The following is a 15,976-nucleotide window of genomic DNA, read 5'->3' as shown; positions in this document are numbered from 1 at the left end:
GAAAGGTGAAGACAAAGAATGGCAAAGTCCAGACTCTGAGATTTGCTATTTCATGTTCTACATGGTATATAAAAGTGACTTTACTTCCTCTTCCCAGATCTGGCACCCAGCTGGTCCTGAGTTAAGAATCTTGAGCATGTTAACCACACCACACATCAAAGAAATAATTATTCAGTATTACAGGGCTCCTTTCCACTGACTCAGCAAGCTAATTACCATCACCCATCTCACTACCTGGCTACAATCACATTGAAGGCAAAAGGGATTAAAAAGCAAAACACCCCAAAAGTTGACCACCAAAGATTTCACTGTTTGGAAATATGCCACATAAGAATATGTCAAATGTCATGAGCTTTCTGATCCGATTTCAACAGATAACAACTTCAGCAGTTTTCAATGAAGTCATGCTTATTAGTTTTCCAAATATCTCACAAGAGAGTGCCTCATTAGTTTTATAGATTTTTCAAAGATTTTCTTTAGTTTTTTTACTGCTTGAGATTAGACTGGAGTTCTCTCTTAAAAGCTATGTCCTTCTATTCTTTACTAAGAAAGTCTAATTATTGCTCAAATTCTTGGATTGATGATTCATCAGGGATTGATGAAAAACAAAATCCTTACACCTAAACCTATGAACTGGGTACTTTCAGGCATTACAATTACATTCAAAATAATAATCATTAGCACATAAAATAAAAGCTTAGTTTTAATCAATGGATCAGTTTAACAAAAGAGTAATTAATTAAAATACTAAAGGAGAAGAAACGGAAAGAATTACTTGGAGTACTGATTTAATCTCAGACCTTACTCTTCTGTAACAAAAAGATGGAACACCAACTGCCTGGGGGGAAACAGAATCATTGTATCTTCAGAACGAATTCTCACTGGTTGAAGTAATTAGCATTACAAGAGAAGTATGTTTGGCTTACTAATGTATTTCAACTCTGAATAAACTGTACATGCTCCACAAGTTTTGAAAGTCTATATATAGTTCTAGATGGTCCCTTTGTGAGGTAACCAGCTGCATTTATGTTGTAAGTGGTGATACTTCTAAATAATTTATTTATGACTATATAGATACACTATATATATAAAAATATACTATACATGTATAACACATATAATATACTCATATATTTATATTAATATGTATAAATCTAAAAAGACCAAAAGGACTATGATTATCCTATTGAATTAAGTAACAATAAGTTAGAAATACAAATAATTCATTTATCTATTCAGAAAATATCTACGTACAGTGAGACATAAATATTCATCTATCTTCAGTGATAGATTATATACTTGCCAAAAGCAAAATACACCCAGTTCACAAGGCTGAAGTTAGCACATTCTTTTAAATTAGTCTTCTGGGATTGAATTTAAAGCAATTCAACTGTGTCTGAAATGAGATATCTCTGAACAAAATTTGGTCTGCTCCATGAATCAATGGCTACGAAATTCCTAAACTGAACATTTGGGGTGAACATTGTAAAGAGCATCATCAGAAGGAGAGCTAATGGATTGTGACACCATTCCCCCAAGAAAGTAGTAAAGGGTCCTAAAAAATCACTGTAACCCTCACACTGGGTAAAAATATCCTCCTGGCAGAGACTCAAAAAGTTGTTCCAATTGGGTCATTAAGAAAATACTTAGATCCAAAGTTGCCATTGGAACTGTTGTTTAGAAGAGTTCTGCCGTCAAGCGGGAAGAAATGGATCATGTAATGCATGATGCTTTTGGACTTAAAGACAGCAGGACTAAAGTATAAGAGCATGTTGCAGGGGAAGAATTCTACAATACGTTTGAACTAGATGACCTGCTATGTCTTCACCATCTCTCATACCTGTGATTCAACTCTAGGGCAGTTCAGTACACCATCAACATAAAGCCATGTGGGAAGATGACCAAAAGCAACAACAAAAATAACACTCTGAGCTCCTTCCTTAGATGAAAGGCTACATGTTTTTACAAAGCACTTTACATTATCTAATTCTCACAACACCCAAGGTGTGTGGGAGGTAAGTATTATTATCCCATTTTGCAAATGGAGAAGTCGAGGTTCATGGAGTTTGACTTGCCCATGGACACAAAACACACCAGCAAGGGAACCTAATTTATGGACACTCGGGAGTGAGCTGCTAGGAAACCAGACACCCTGATGAAATATTGGAGGTTGAAGTAAAAAGGCTGCTCCTGGTATGCGGCAATGATATAAATAAGAAACATGGAATAAAATTACAGTTCTAAGTAAGGGAATCAGAGCAAGAGGATATGAGGTTTAATAAAGGTTAAAACACACCGAGAGAAAAATGAATGAAGGTACTCTCCCGAGAGATGGCTTTAAAGAGGATAAAAAGAAGAAGCAATAAAGAGTCAGGCTTCTGAATTATGTGACATTATTTGGAGAAAATTAAGAAGAAAATAAGCAGAAGAAAAGCCACCTGCCTGCGATTTCATTACAAGGATAATCAGACTACCTGGAATTCTATCACCACAAATGTACAGGTCTTAATTTTCAAACGGTCACTGTGCATGACACCAGTTCTGTACTTCAGCCTTAGAGCGAATACCTGCACTATCTGACCACAAAACAAAACTGTTACTTAACAAAAATAAATAAATGAGCAAATGAATGAATGAATGAATGAATGTATAAACAGATAGATGAAATTAAAAAAAAAACATATTTGGCTCATCCACATCTCTAGGGTGTGATTAAGACTTCCGCATATAGATAACAGCTAAATCAGAACTAACTCATTGTCCAAAAAGACAGGAAAGGACTAACAGAAGAAAGATGTCAACAATGAAGGTGATTGTTATTTTCAGAAGGCCAACGTTTTCCAGATAGCCTTGGGCAGCCATTATTTCCTAATTCAAAGCACAGCTCAGCTGATTCTAGGCACGCACTCCATACACTGCAGCTCCACCTGAACAAATTGAAGGCACTTGTCCTTTCTATCATTGTGAGCAAGTTACACGTACCCTTTGGGCACCAGCTAGTCAAGACTGTGCTTCAAGGAGCCACAGAGATGCTAAGTACTCTGGATTTAGGCTGCTGAGTCAGAGGCAGGGATGGGGAGAAGGAAGAGAGAGCAAGGCAAAGTCTCATCAGCATCTGTGCACCAAACCTAAAGGGAGGATTCCATTAGCCTCTCCTTCCTTGCCCCTTGGATATATGGGGATGCTCTACATTTACTGTCTATGGTTAGCTAGTTGCCTCCTCAGACGTCTGGAATGTAACTATGGCTGATTGGAATGGCTCAAATCGGAAGAAGCTGACTAAATAGAGGCAGGGTTGGTGCAATTTCTGAGGAGTGAAGGTTCATTTAAAAGAAAATGTTTTTACCACATGTCGATTTTTTTTTTCTGTTTCCACTCATTATGCATTAGTCCTTAGAATAAGTAAACTTGTAAAAATAAAGTCAGTAAGCCTAGCACCATTCTGTGTGCCCAGGACACGGTCACTCAATAGACTGATGCATTCTTAATGCTGGCACAACACAACTCACCCTATGATGGTCAGAAGTTTGAGAGCCTCAGAAAGTCCCAAGCCTCTGCTCCCCCTTGAACCAGAGATGGCGACCCTGCATTTTCAATCTATAGGCACTTACATTGCCCAGTTTATTAATTCTTCAAGTCTAGTTTTCACCCCAGTCCAGGTAGTTATGGCCTTTACTGTCAGTCTTTACAATAAATATATATTTTATAATTACATAAAGTAAATATGTTTTTATATATTGTATAGATGTATATATTTTACCATGTCTTGTATATCAGCACATATATACATTGATTATAGACACACAGATTTATTTAGAATTACATCTGTCATTGCGGGGGATGCTGTGGTGAACTCTGCTACCTTGTCCTCTCTCCTACAGGGCTGATTCCCAAGAGTACTACCTAACAAATGCCCTAAACACTTACCTCCATCTCAGAATCTGCTTCCCAAGGATTTCTCCTAACAGGCAACGATAATATTAATTAGTGTTTCATACCAAAAACTCAAAATAAGAATAATAAATATATTAGTACACAGGCTGGACAGATCAAGGATGCCACAGTAATGCCTGAATTTTGAGACATCTAGGGTGGTTTTTATAATTCAATAGGAAAATAAACCTTAAAAATGAATTCTACGTTTTTTTGAAATCTGCATATAGGATTTTAGGGTAATTCTATTTGGAAATACACCCAAATGGTATTTTCATGTTCTTGGTGAGAAAATGGAGTTCAGTACTAAGTTATTCTGACTTGCACTCTATCGTGAGAGTTGCTTACTAACAGCTGATAAATGTAGGGTAGTAGAAGTACACCTAGGTTTAAATACCAGTGCCTCCACTTGCTGTACAGCCTTGGGCAAGTCAGTTAACCTGAGTCCCATTCCCTCATCTGTCACAGAAAAAGTATGATAACAAAATGAAATACGTTATGTAACCTGCCCAACTCAATGCTTGGCATAGTATATTAGCTAAATAAACGTTTGGTTTCCTATGAAGTCGAAGAGTAGTGTTACCTATTAACTTCATGATAAGGAAGGTTCACAGTCCAGTTAAGACTAGTAGGCACTACAAAGAAAATTCATATGTATGCATGGTATAACAAGATATTTTTTAAAAGGCATAGGAACTTCATTGAAACCTTCTCAGATGTCCCAAACTCATGTTTTCTACCTTCCATGTGTCCTCACCATATCTACTAAAACTTGATTATTCCCTAAGAGGCTCATGTATGTTAATTTCCTGTTTCATTATAGTCAAGACCCCACGACAGGTAAACAGCTTTCAGTGCCTATCAGAAATGAGTCCTTCATATTCATTCATTCTGCCAGAGATCTTTTGACAGATGGATTAATTTTAGTAACAGCCTTAGAAACATATTTGGACCCTAAATTCTATCCTCAATCAAACCTCATCTCAGTTTCCTCAAAGATAACCAACTGATGACTGATGGATTGTAAGTAATAATCACTCAAATATCAACAACTCATGTCTCTATTAGCCACTATCCCTTCAAGGCCCTTCCATTTGTCCTCCCGTCTGGTTTTGAGGAGCCTCTATAGACAGTCTTACATGCACTCACATGCTCTCACTAGGCATCCTCTCCTATCAACCAGGTGCCCTCATGGTGGCCCTAACAGCCATTTGAAAGTGCCACCCATGACTACTGTCCCTGCCACCCCCCCCCCCCGGTGACAACCTTGACACTTCGGCCAAGGGACCTCTTCTGAGGTCCACAGAGCAGCAAGAGCTTAAGTAGCCAGCACCACTCTGTGTCCCCTGTGGTCTTCAGTGCACTACAGCTGTGCCATGCAGGGAGTCGTGGACGGTGAGGACAGAGAGGTGGGCAGGAGTCAGGCAAGGCCATGTCCACCATGCTAAGAAGTTTGGGCTTAGCCTATAGTCAGCAGGGAGTCAGCTAACGGTTTAAACAGGACCTAAACTTATATATTTGTATTTTAGCAACATCACTATGTCACGTACAGAGGATGAAGTGGAGGGAGACGGATATTGCTGAATCAAGAGAATGATTACAAGGATTCTGCAACAGTACAAGGAAGAGACAGCAGAGGCCTCAACCTAGCCAAGGCAGCGTTCCTGTACTGGGAGGAGGGAGGGTTGACTTCTCTGGGCTACCCTTACTGGCCTTCCATGTTGGCTGGTTTCTAATTAGCTTGGGCCACTGGTAGTTCCTGGCAGGAGACTGGGAAGCAGGAGGAAAGAAAAATTCAGTATATTTCACCCTCCCAGGTGACACCTCCAGCAACTGCTGCATCTCCTTCTTGGCATGTGAGCATGCCCCAATTCTGGCTTCTGCCCAAGGACCCCACCCTGGGCCCTGGGAACCCCACTTCCTCCTTTTGTCCCTCCAGCCCAGGGTTGATTGTGACTTCCTGCTGTGGCTAACCTCCAAACTGCTACTTTGTTTCCTGTTTGGCCTCTCATCTCCTCCATCATCTACAATTGATTTTCTGTATAAAACCTCTCTTTGAAAATATTTGGAGATTGTCTTCTCCTGGCTGGACTCTGACTGATACAGGAGGAGATATATTCAAGAAATATTTAGGAGGCAGAATCACTGGGACTTTATAAAGATAACCCTTATAAACTGACTCAAAATTGTTCTCCCTCTTTTGCATGTTCCTGAACTGAGGTTTACTGTATTGATGCCTTGGCTAGCTGGCTGTCGCCTCTTCCACAGGAAGCTCTTTGCAGTATGGCAGAGATCAAGAGTTCTCAAACTCCACGTGACAATAATAAAGGATCAAAAACAACGAGGTGCCGCATGCAAGGGGCAGACAAGGCTTCTCAGGGGCTCGCCTTCCACGGGAGACATCCACTGCCTGGTCCCCCAGGCTTCCACCAAGGGGGAAGCGAACCCTGCCAAATCTGTTCATAAATGGGAATGCAAATCTGGACACTGGTACTTGATTTAGAGTGGGCTACATGAAGAATTAACAGAACAAAGTTAAGATACCATTTTGTTGGATAGAATCAGGGTAAGGAACAGACCCCAATGGCCAGGGGGGAAACAGGCAAAGTGATGCTGCTAAGCACATGGATACCCAGGCTATGGAGAACAGCACACCTCAAACGAAGAGCACAACTTGCCTGTTGGGAAAGAGGCCTGGAAACAAGTGGGCACAGATGCCTGTGTGATGCTGACAATGTGGCCCTGACTATGTAGAAGAGGGAGGAAGCTAGAAAGGAGCCACCTCCCTCCTGGAGAACTGGTCAGTTTGCAACTAGTAAAGGCTCAGTGGGGATTGGCCAGACTGCCAGGCATTTTATTTTATTTTTTGATTAAGAATAGTTTCAGATTTAGAAATAAGTTGGAAAAATAGTATAGAGAGTCACCGTATACCCCTTGCCCACTGTCCCTGACTGCTTGTGTCTCACATTACCATAGTACATTTATCACCAACATTGAAACCAGCACTGGTACACGACCACTACTACACTCCACAGTATACCTGAGTTTCACTGTTTTTTCCTAATATCCACTCCCAAGGATCCCACTATATTATGACTGGGCATTTTATTTTTCTTTCAATCTATCTTAATTCTTAAAGAGAAAAAGATTTGCCCTCATTTATTTTATTAAAAGAGTACTCAAATAAACCAACAGCAAAAATCATTCAAACTTTTCTAAACTTCAGGACATTTCCTCAAGGAAGATCAGGGGAAATTCCTTTCCTTGGGAGAGTGTACTTGGGCACAGAGCACAGGGGCCAAACCACATAGGTTCAAATCCCAGTCTACTCCTTTCTTTCTGTGCAGCCTTGGAAAAGTACTTAAGTGATTAATCCCTCTGGGCTCTAGTTTTCTTCTAAAAAAATGGACATAGTGATAGTACCTTACCTCACAGCACCTATAAATCACTTAGAACAGGCCTGGGTATTAGAAAGCACTGACTTGATCTCAGTTGTCATTACTCTTACTATTGCTACAAGATTCCAGACTGTCCTGTGTATCTCTTTTCTTGACATTCATCATACTTTTAATATGTGTTTCATAGCTGTCTTTCCTTCTAGACTATTATTTTCCTAAATTCAAAGACATTCCTGTCTAACTCATGGTAGATGCTTAGGAAATAATCACTTAAGTGTTTTACATACTGAACGCAGACTCAATCACCAACCATGTGAAATGTAAAAGCTTGAAGGAAGAGAAAGTGAATGAGATGAAGTTAAATAGAAATACGCACACCCCTATACACACACATAGGTCAAATGGGGGCAAAACAGATTTTCTGTCTCAGCCATTGGTGTATGATAACCTGTCCTTGCTCCTATTTAAACTCAGTTTTTCCTCATGTGCTACATGATACTGAAAGGGAATGCATTTTTCTGAGATGGACAATTAAAAAGTTCAGCAGGGGGACACCACCCTTCCAAGCACCTGGTAACGAAAAATAGCAGAGAAAATTCCAAATGTAATTCTCACTTACTGCTTTCTGGTGAAAATGTCATTAGAAGTATATGTGAGATGAACAAGTATTACATTCACATGGCCTCAATATTCAAGATTCTTGCCAAATACCCTGAAAAACTGAGTGTGCTTCATGAATAAATGCACACTTGGGCTCTGGAAGCCCCAGACACAGGTATCTGTAAAGCCATGTATATTTCTGCCCTAAACGCAACTTGAAAATGTGTTCCACTCTTATCCAGATCGCCAGACAAGGAAGCTGTTAAATGCATTTTTTTTTCCTTCTTTCCTGTACGTTGCCTGTGCCTTTGAAATACTGCAAAGCGGCTGTCCCACAGGGTGGAGGTGGACTCGCAGCTGCAGCGTTGCTTACACCGTCATCTCTTTGGTATGTTGCTTCCTTTCACTCTCCTGTTGGGGAGGATCCCACCCATCCTTTGCATTCCTCCTGAGCAAGCTGTGTCAAGGAGAGGCGAGAGAGGAAGCGGTTCCCATCCTCCGGGGTGTAATCAAAAAGGAAGGTTTTAATTAGTTTCTCAGGATGTTCTCAGTTTCCACATAGAACAGCCCTTCCCTTCTCTGGCATCAGAGTTCTTCTTGGATTATTTAAGAAACACACAGTTTTGCTCTCTTGGGAGCTAAACTCTGCATATTCAAATGTAATAAGGAGACCCGGAGCCTGTCTAAGCACCAGCACTTATCAAGTAATCTTATATTTATTTGTATAATTGGTTGATTTGATTTGATTTGTGACCCTCTCTCCCATTATGCTGAGCATTCCATGAAGGGGCACGTCTGATTTTGGTCTCCATTATAAGCTGAGCACCAAGCACTGTGTCCGGCATATATCAGGCACTCAACTCAACAAATGGTTGGAAAATGAAATAATCAACATGCGATTGAAGGAGCTTCCACTATAGTAAATCAAACAGCACCTGAAGCATATGTGGCTCTCAGAGACTGCTCCTCCAGGAGGTTCCTAGAAGGAGACTTGATGATATAGTCTTTTCTATGTATCAGACACTTTCTAGGTGCATCACATTTGTTATACTTATTAACTCAAATAATCTTCATAACAATATTGTGAGCTAGATTCTGTCCTTATCCCTGTTTAACAGACGAGAAATCTGAGACAGAGAAAGAGCAGGTCAGTGAAATTTCCCAAGGTCAAAAGCACCTAGTGCAGAGCTTGGACCAGGACACAGCCCAGGTGGCTCCGGAGACGGTGCATCAACTCACTACTCGGTCCTGCCTCCTGGGACACTATGCAGCTAGTGCTCTGACTCGACAGGGTACACGTGCCATAAGTGATAATAGTTCTAACTGGCAAAAAGAAAAATTAATTCAGGTCTGGACAGATATGGATAAGTTTATAAACCATCTTTTACACTGAGGGCTGCCCATAAATAATACAAACACACATTTCAAATCTAACAAAGTAGAAGACTATGTTATATATATTTTACTACAATAAAAATATATTTTAAAAATGGACCATAGACATAAAACCTACATCTGTAAAACCTAGATCTGTAAAGCTTGAAGAAGAAAGAAAATCTTTAAAAAAGAAAGGATTGGTCACCATCAGTGGCAAAAATAGACACAAAAATTCTCTCTTGAATGTATTTAATGTTAAGTAGATCAGATATTTAGTGAGTCAAAAATCTGCCTTTTAATACATGTATATATTTGCATGACTGGGACATTATGCTGTAAACCAGAAATTGACATATTTTACTGACTATACCTTGATTTAAAAAAAAACAAAAAAAAACTATGTAAGAGAGGGAAAAAATCTGCCATTTTAAATACTTTTTTTAAAGTTATGCTCCATTTACAGTTATTACAAAATATTGACTATATTCTCTGTGTTATACAATACCTCCTTGAGCCTCTCGTACACCCAGTAGTTTGTACCTCCCACTTACCCACTTCTATATTGCTGCCCCTCCTTCCCATTGGTAACCACTAGTTTGTTCTCTGTATCTGTTAAGTCTGCTTCTTTTTTTATTATATTTGCTAGTTTATTGTATTTTTTAGATTCCACATATAAGTGACATCATACAGTATTTGTTTCTCTGTCTGACTTATTTCACTAAGCATAATCCTGCCTTATTCTTTTAATCTCAGGAACAGTCATTATGTGAAAATACAAATTAGCTGTCTACTCCAAAGACTTCATGGCATCCCTAATGGCTAAAGAACAGAGGTTAAATTCCATCAAAATAAGATGTCTATATGAAGAAATGTCCCTGCAAGTACTACAAGACATACACCTCAGTTTCAAATGGTGTTCTAGACACAGAGAAATGGGCAGGAAAACGTCTCTCACCTCTGAATTCCCATCGCACGTTAGGCCATTTTTCTCGGTCTTGACATTTAACGCAGTGTATTCTGATGTCTGGGCATTTGTCTTATCTCCCCACAAAAACTGTGAACTCCTTAAAACAGGAAATGTGTCTCACAATAAAAGGCAGTGTGCTGGAAAGAGAAGAACAAGATTTTTATTAATGAGTGGAATTACCACTTACTATTAGTACAACCTTGGGCAAATTATTTAACTTCTCCTGTCCTCGCTTTATTCATCTGTAAAATGAGGTTAATAATGAATGGCATGTAGAATTATAAGCTAGACTTTTAAAAGAGTATTTGAAACTTTGATTAAATGTAGCAAATTGAAACCTATATGCTTTGCTCCAGGAACACATTAAAATTTCAGTAAATAAACAAAAACTTCTTAAACTGCTAAGGGCAAAGAAAGCAAGGGAAAAGAGAGAAGACAAAAAAAATATATATATATATATATGTATGGAGAGCAATGGACTGATTTGTGGTAACCATTACCAGATCAGCAATGCAGAAACCCTTCAGTGAATAAAGTCACTAAGAAGGCTTGTTTGCACTTCAGCATCTCAGGAGGCAGAAGGCACTTTGGAAGTGGGTGTTAGTGGGATGAAAACAAGAACACTGATTGCAAATCTTTGTAAGAAGCAGTGAAACCTTGGGTACCTTCCCTTCGGTACATAGCCAGGCTTAACCGTGAACAATGTTTATGTAAACATAGCAATATTTTTTGTACAGACTGACTACTAATCTGACCAAAAATTATGATTTAAATAAGATTATAAAAACAAAGTAGAGGTATGTGTTTGGGGCAAGAGGAGGTATTTAAGCAAGTTAAACCATTGCCTTCTGTTGTAGAATGTTCACAGGTAATATCTAAAATGGCAAGTAAATAAACAGCAGCATAACATACTATGTAAAACTATGGAGGCAAATACCAGAAGATTAAAGGATTAAAAGTGCTTCCCTTCAGGAGCTAAGAGTTGAGATGGGCTGGGTAAGATGGGCTGGTGTTTTGCATTACAAGCCTTGAGGAATGATTTGACTGTTCTATGCACATTTTTAATCATAAAAAATATTTTTTTAAAAATGAGTGCCGGGCTACAGGAGGCAGTCAGTAAACATCAGTGGCAGCTCTTTTAATCCCTGTTCATTTTTCTTTTCCTTGCCCATTTATTTATGTTCATATTTGTTGCCCCATAGATTTTCATTCAATGTTTACTAAATGACTCAGCAAATGAGCCATCAGGTTCACATACTGAATCACCAACAAAATTTTCAGAAGGGAATAAAGGAAGGAATGCATCTATTGCCTTAGATTTTATATTGAAAGGAATGAACTGCCATCCAGGGAGAAAGTTTTCAGCAGTTAATGATTAGTCTTCTTGGCACTTTTTATGGGAGGGACAGAGAAAGAAGCTTCTATAAATAGGAAATCAGGTACCTGTTCCAAAGGTGTGGCCTGTGAAATAATGAGAATTATGCTCAACTTGAAAACTCCCTTAAAATACTATTAGCTACCTAAACATGAAAGGTAAATTAATCTGACAGCATCAACTCTTAAAACGGCCTTCGCCATCACCGTTGTTACTTGGGTCCACGTTTCCCTACATCCAGCCCCCGACACTTCCACAAGCATTGTGGTGACTGATTTATCATTGGTATTGATCAAGTGACGTAATCCCTAAGTCTGGGCGTATTTACTCTTGGGGAGCGTGACGCACATTGGCATATTCATACATACACACAGAACTTACATGGCACAAACAAGGAACTATCACTTTTGAGAACTAATTTCACATTTTGATTTTATATTTAGAATTGTCTTCTCTTGAGAGTTTCCTATCCCTGCAGTTCTCTCCTCCAGCATCCTTTCATTAGGATGAATGAGGACGAAGAGATTAGGGTAGTAAGAGAAGAACAGATCCTCCTGGGCAGGTTGTTTCCTCCCACAGTCCACTCAGCTGTTTCATTTCTTTTGTGAACCACGCTTGCCCCGGCCACAACTTCCCTACTGAAGCACAGGTCAATAGGGATCAATGGTCTGGACCTCAACCTAGGAGAAACACCACTGGTCCATTACTTTGTTTGCATGTTTGCTTGTTTGTTGAATTGCATGAAGGAAAAATAGCATGAGGGGACCATACAGTAGATCTTTTCTTTTCCAAAAAAATTACTTCTGAAAATTCAGATGACATGTGCTTTGGAAGATTTTTTAAAAATCAGATTTCCAATAGTAACAAAACTTCAACTCTCACTGTCAACAACCACACATACTGTTCAGCAGAGCTGCTGATTTATGATTAATAATCCTCCCAGAAATACAAATCCCAGTCAAACAACAAAGATTCAGATTAAACCCCAGCCAAGTCAACAGATGCCTGGCACCACGTACTAAATGGCACCAAACGGAGACTCCCATGGAATGCACTGAAGGAGGGAATTCCAGAGATACTGAGTCAGCCCAAGACACAGGAGCCAGTTTGCCAGTGTTGGGCATGGCAAAGGACATGGGAAAGTCCCAGGTGAAGACTTCAAGTTCTGCCAAATCCATTGAATATTGAATATCTTCAGTGCTATAAAGTTTCTAATCTTGGGATAATTACCTAAATGCTGAGTTACATTGCTTAATAAAGATTGTCTACTTGAAAATAATATAGTATTGTAAATCAGCTATATATACTTTAATAAAAATTATTTTTAAAAAGAGGGTAAGAATGGTGGCCCAGGGGAGACTAGAAGTTTTGCAATTATGGGCAAATGTTGGTGGATACGAGCTGTGAATTAACCTAAGTTAGTTTCAGTGTTCCTAATCATTAGGTTCTTTTTGGTAGGTATCTCCTATAGTAAGAGGTATGTGAGTATTCTTGGCCTCCTTCCTACAACCCTGCTACCATGTAGGATAGGAAGTCTCAAGCTGAATTCTGCTATACAAACATTTATCATCAAGCAGCTGCGAAAAGTATCATACAACTGGTAATGTAAGCTCTATATAGTTCCATCTTTCTAAACTTTAAGGTGCTTGGACCACATCCTGTATGAAAAGTTCTCCCAAGCAAATGCAACAGCATTTTAGAGGCAGGATTTAGCTAAATTCAGGCAAACAAGCACTTGGAATCAGCAAGCTAACTGGAGACGTCAGATATAAGCCTCAGGTACCATGCAGAAGGGCACAGACTACATGACTTTCTACATTTTTATGCCTCATTCATGCAGGGATGAGGATTGTTTCTTTAGTATTTCTAGTCAATCCACATATCCAAACACCACTAATTTCATGAAGGAAAACCTATTTCTAATGTTTGCTATGCCACTTTACACACTCTTGACATTCATTAGGCAGCTGAATTTCTTGCAATAGCTAACTCTGGAGCAGGACTTTCTAATATCTGCCCACTAATAAGCCATGTACTGGGTTAAAGTGTGTCCCCCCAAATTCACATCCACCAGGAATTTGTGGATGCAACTTTATTTGGAAATAGGACCTCTGCAGATGTAATTGAGACAAGACTGCATCATATTGGATTACAGCCTACTTATAAGAACTGGTATCCTTATAAGAAGAGGAAAATTTGGACACAGACACATACAAAGGAACAGTTTCTGAAGACTGAGGCAGAGACTGGATTGATGCATCTTAGAAGCCAAAGAACATCAAGGATTGCTGGCAGTCACCAGCAGATAGGAATGGAATAAACTCTCTCAAAGCCTCCAGAAAAAATTAGCCTTGCTGATGTCTCAATTTTGGATGTCTAGCTTCCAGAGCTGTGAGAGAATAATTTTCTGTTGTTTAAGCCTGTGTGTGGCGATTTGTTACGACAGCCTTAGGGGAAAATATACCATGGAATGTGCATTTCCAACAAGGACCACTAACCACCACAGGGAGCAGATTGAAACTAACCATTATATATGTCACAATGCCAATGATGAAGTGTTTGAAAGTAAATTATAAGCAATGTGACAATATGCTAGAAGCATAGAGATATAGATAGATAGATAGATGTATTTAAACAACTATATTTTGAACAGCTGTATGAAGCAGATAAAGGCACACGTAAGATGTGAATCACCTTTACATCCTTAAGTCTGCAGATTCATCCCAAGTTTCCTTAGACTTAGAAGACACAATGCTTTCTATCTCTCCTTTTCCAAAGAATTTTGGAGCCTTTATAGGGCATAGCTCATTCTCAGGTATAGTTTTTCATCAATCAACAGACACCATTTGCACTGCAAAAAGAAGCCAAATCCAATCTATAAAACATCACCAAGTTCCACCAAAAGTTTTGTTCTTTGAGATGAAAAGATGAAAATTTATTTGAAAAAAATCCTTTGTGATATTTTTTTCTCCTCCAGGAATACCATAAAAAGAAATAAAAGACCATCAATTCATGGATAGAAAATGAAGAATACGATTTACTGTAAGTTATCCAGATTATCTGTAGTTTCTAAGCACATACACATTTTTATTTAAACCCTCATATTTTTACACCAGGTGAATCTTTGCTATTAAGTCATCCTAGGTATAAATCACAGTTCTGAAACTTCTTATTCATGTGACTTCGAGAAAGCTGTTTGATATCACACAAACAGTGATAATGTGCAGCTCCCAAGCTGGTAATGAGGCTTCCATGAGACCACATATGTCATACGTGAATTTCACATAGCGTACAATGCTTGATAAATATTTGCTTCTTTCTTCCATTGACAAATGTCTTACATTTTTTGTCAGACTTCATTTGCTTCCACAAGGAGCCCATGATTTTCTGGGAGACAGGACAAGTGAAGGCATTAGTGACAGGCCTAGAAGCTCACGCTTTCCCTCAAGTTTGCTGACAGACACCACAGTGCTATGGAACAAGAATGGGCAAGCCCCCAGCCTGGGCACAGGCAGGACCCTGAAGAGAGGAGGGTCACTGTGCTGCTTGCTCCCTTGCCTTCCCCTGCAGAATGATGGTGGCTGGAAGAGTATTCAGTTGGAACACCTTCAGGCCAAGCTGAGTTCCACCCTGACACCACATCTCATCCCAACACCACCCCAACACCTGCACTCTGAGGACCAAAACTAGAATGGGCCGAATGCACTGCAAAAGTGTGGCCCCATAGTGCAAGTTAATGACCACAGCATCATCCCATTGAGGTAGAAAGCACCTGAACTTGGGAACCTGAGAGAGGGGGCTCCAATCCAGAAGCCACCTGACATGGCCTGTGTCATCTGGAAATGTATTTCAAGTTCTTCAGCTTCAACTTCTCACCTAAAAAAATAGAGCTCTTAGTCCCCTGGTTGCTGACTTGCAGTGACAATGAAAGATAATATACATAAAGTCCTTTGCCCAGTGCCAGACTCATCACTGGCTCTCAATAAACCAGTTTCCCCCTCTCTGACTCAGTATATACTCCAGTCAGTGAGGCTTTCTCCTCTTCTACTCTCATATAAATATCATGCTTCACTCAAAGGGTGACTTCTCACCACTTCTGTTTCTTCCTTTCTCCCTCATGTTCAGTGAACCCCTTCTACCTCACTTCTCCTGGCCTCACTTATAATGGTATTTAGAGACCCCAGGTTTTGAGCCTTACTATGTGTGAATATCTCCATAAATGCTCTTAGATTCTCACTGCCACTCTCCAGTATAGGTCATACTTTCCTTAACCGACAATAAAAAAATCAAGACTAGGAGAGCTTAAACTTGCCAAGCTAACAAGTG

General features: G+C 39.5%; 1 long non-coding RNA gene across 1 annotated transcript in view; it reads right to left on the bottom strand.

Annotated features, from left to right (window-relative positions):
- The window catches only part of LOC116661167, a 308,158-nt gene that overhangs the window by 61,709 nt on the left and 230,473 nt on the right, over positions 1-15,976 (bottom strand). Inside the window, exon 2 of the long non-coding RNA XR_004316947.1 lies at positions 10,264-10,412. This is a non-coding gene — a long non-coding RNA (uncharacterized LOC116661167). The remainder of the gene's footprint in view (positions 1-10,263; positions 10,413-15,976) is intronic.

The sequence above is a fragment of the Camelus ferus genome, chromosome 3, assembly GCF_009834535.1.
Source record: "Camelus ferus isolate YT-003-E chromosome 3, BCGSAC_Cfer_1.0, whole genome shotgun sequence".
Taxonomy (NCBI): Eukaryota; Metazoa; Chordata; class Mammalia; order Artiodactyla; family Camelidae; genus Camelus; species Camelus ferus.
The sequence above is the reverse complement of the archived record's forward strand: the minus strand, read 5'-3'. Positions and strand labels throughout refer to the sequence as shown.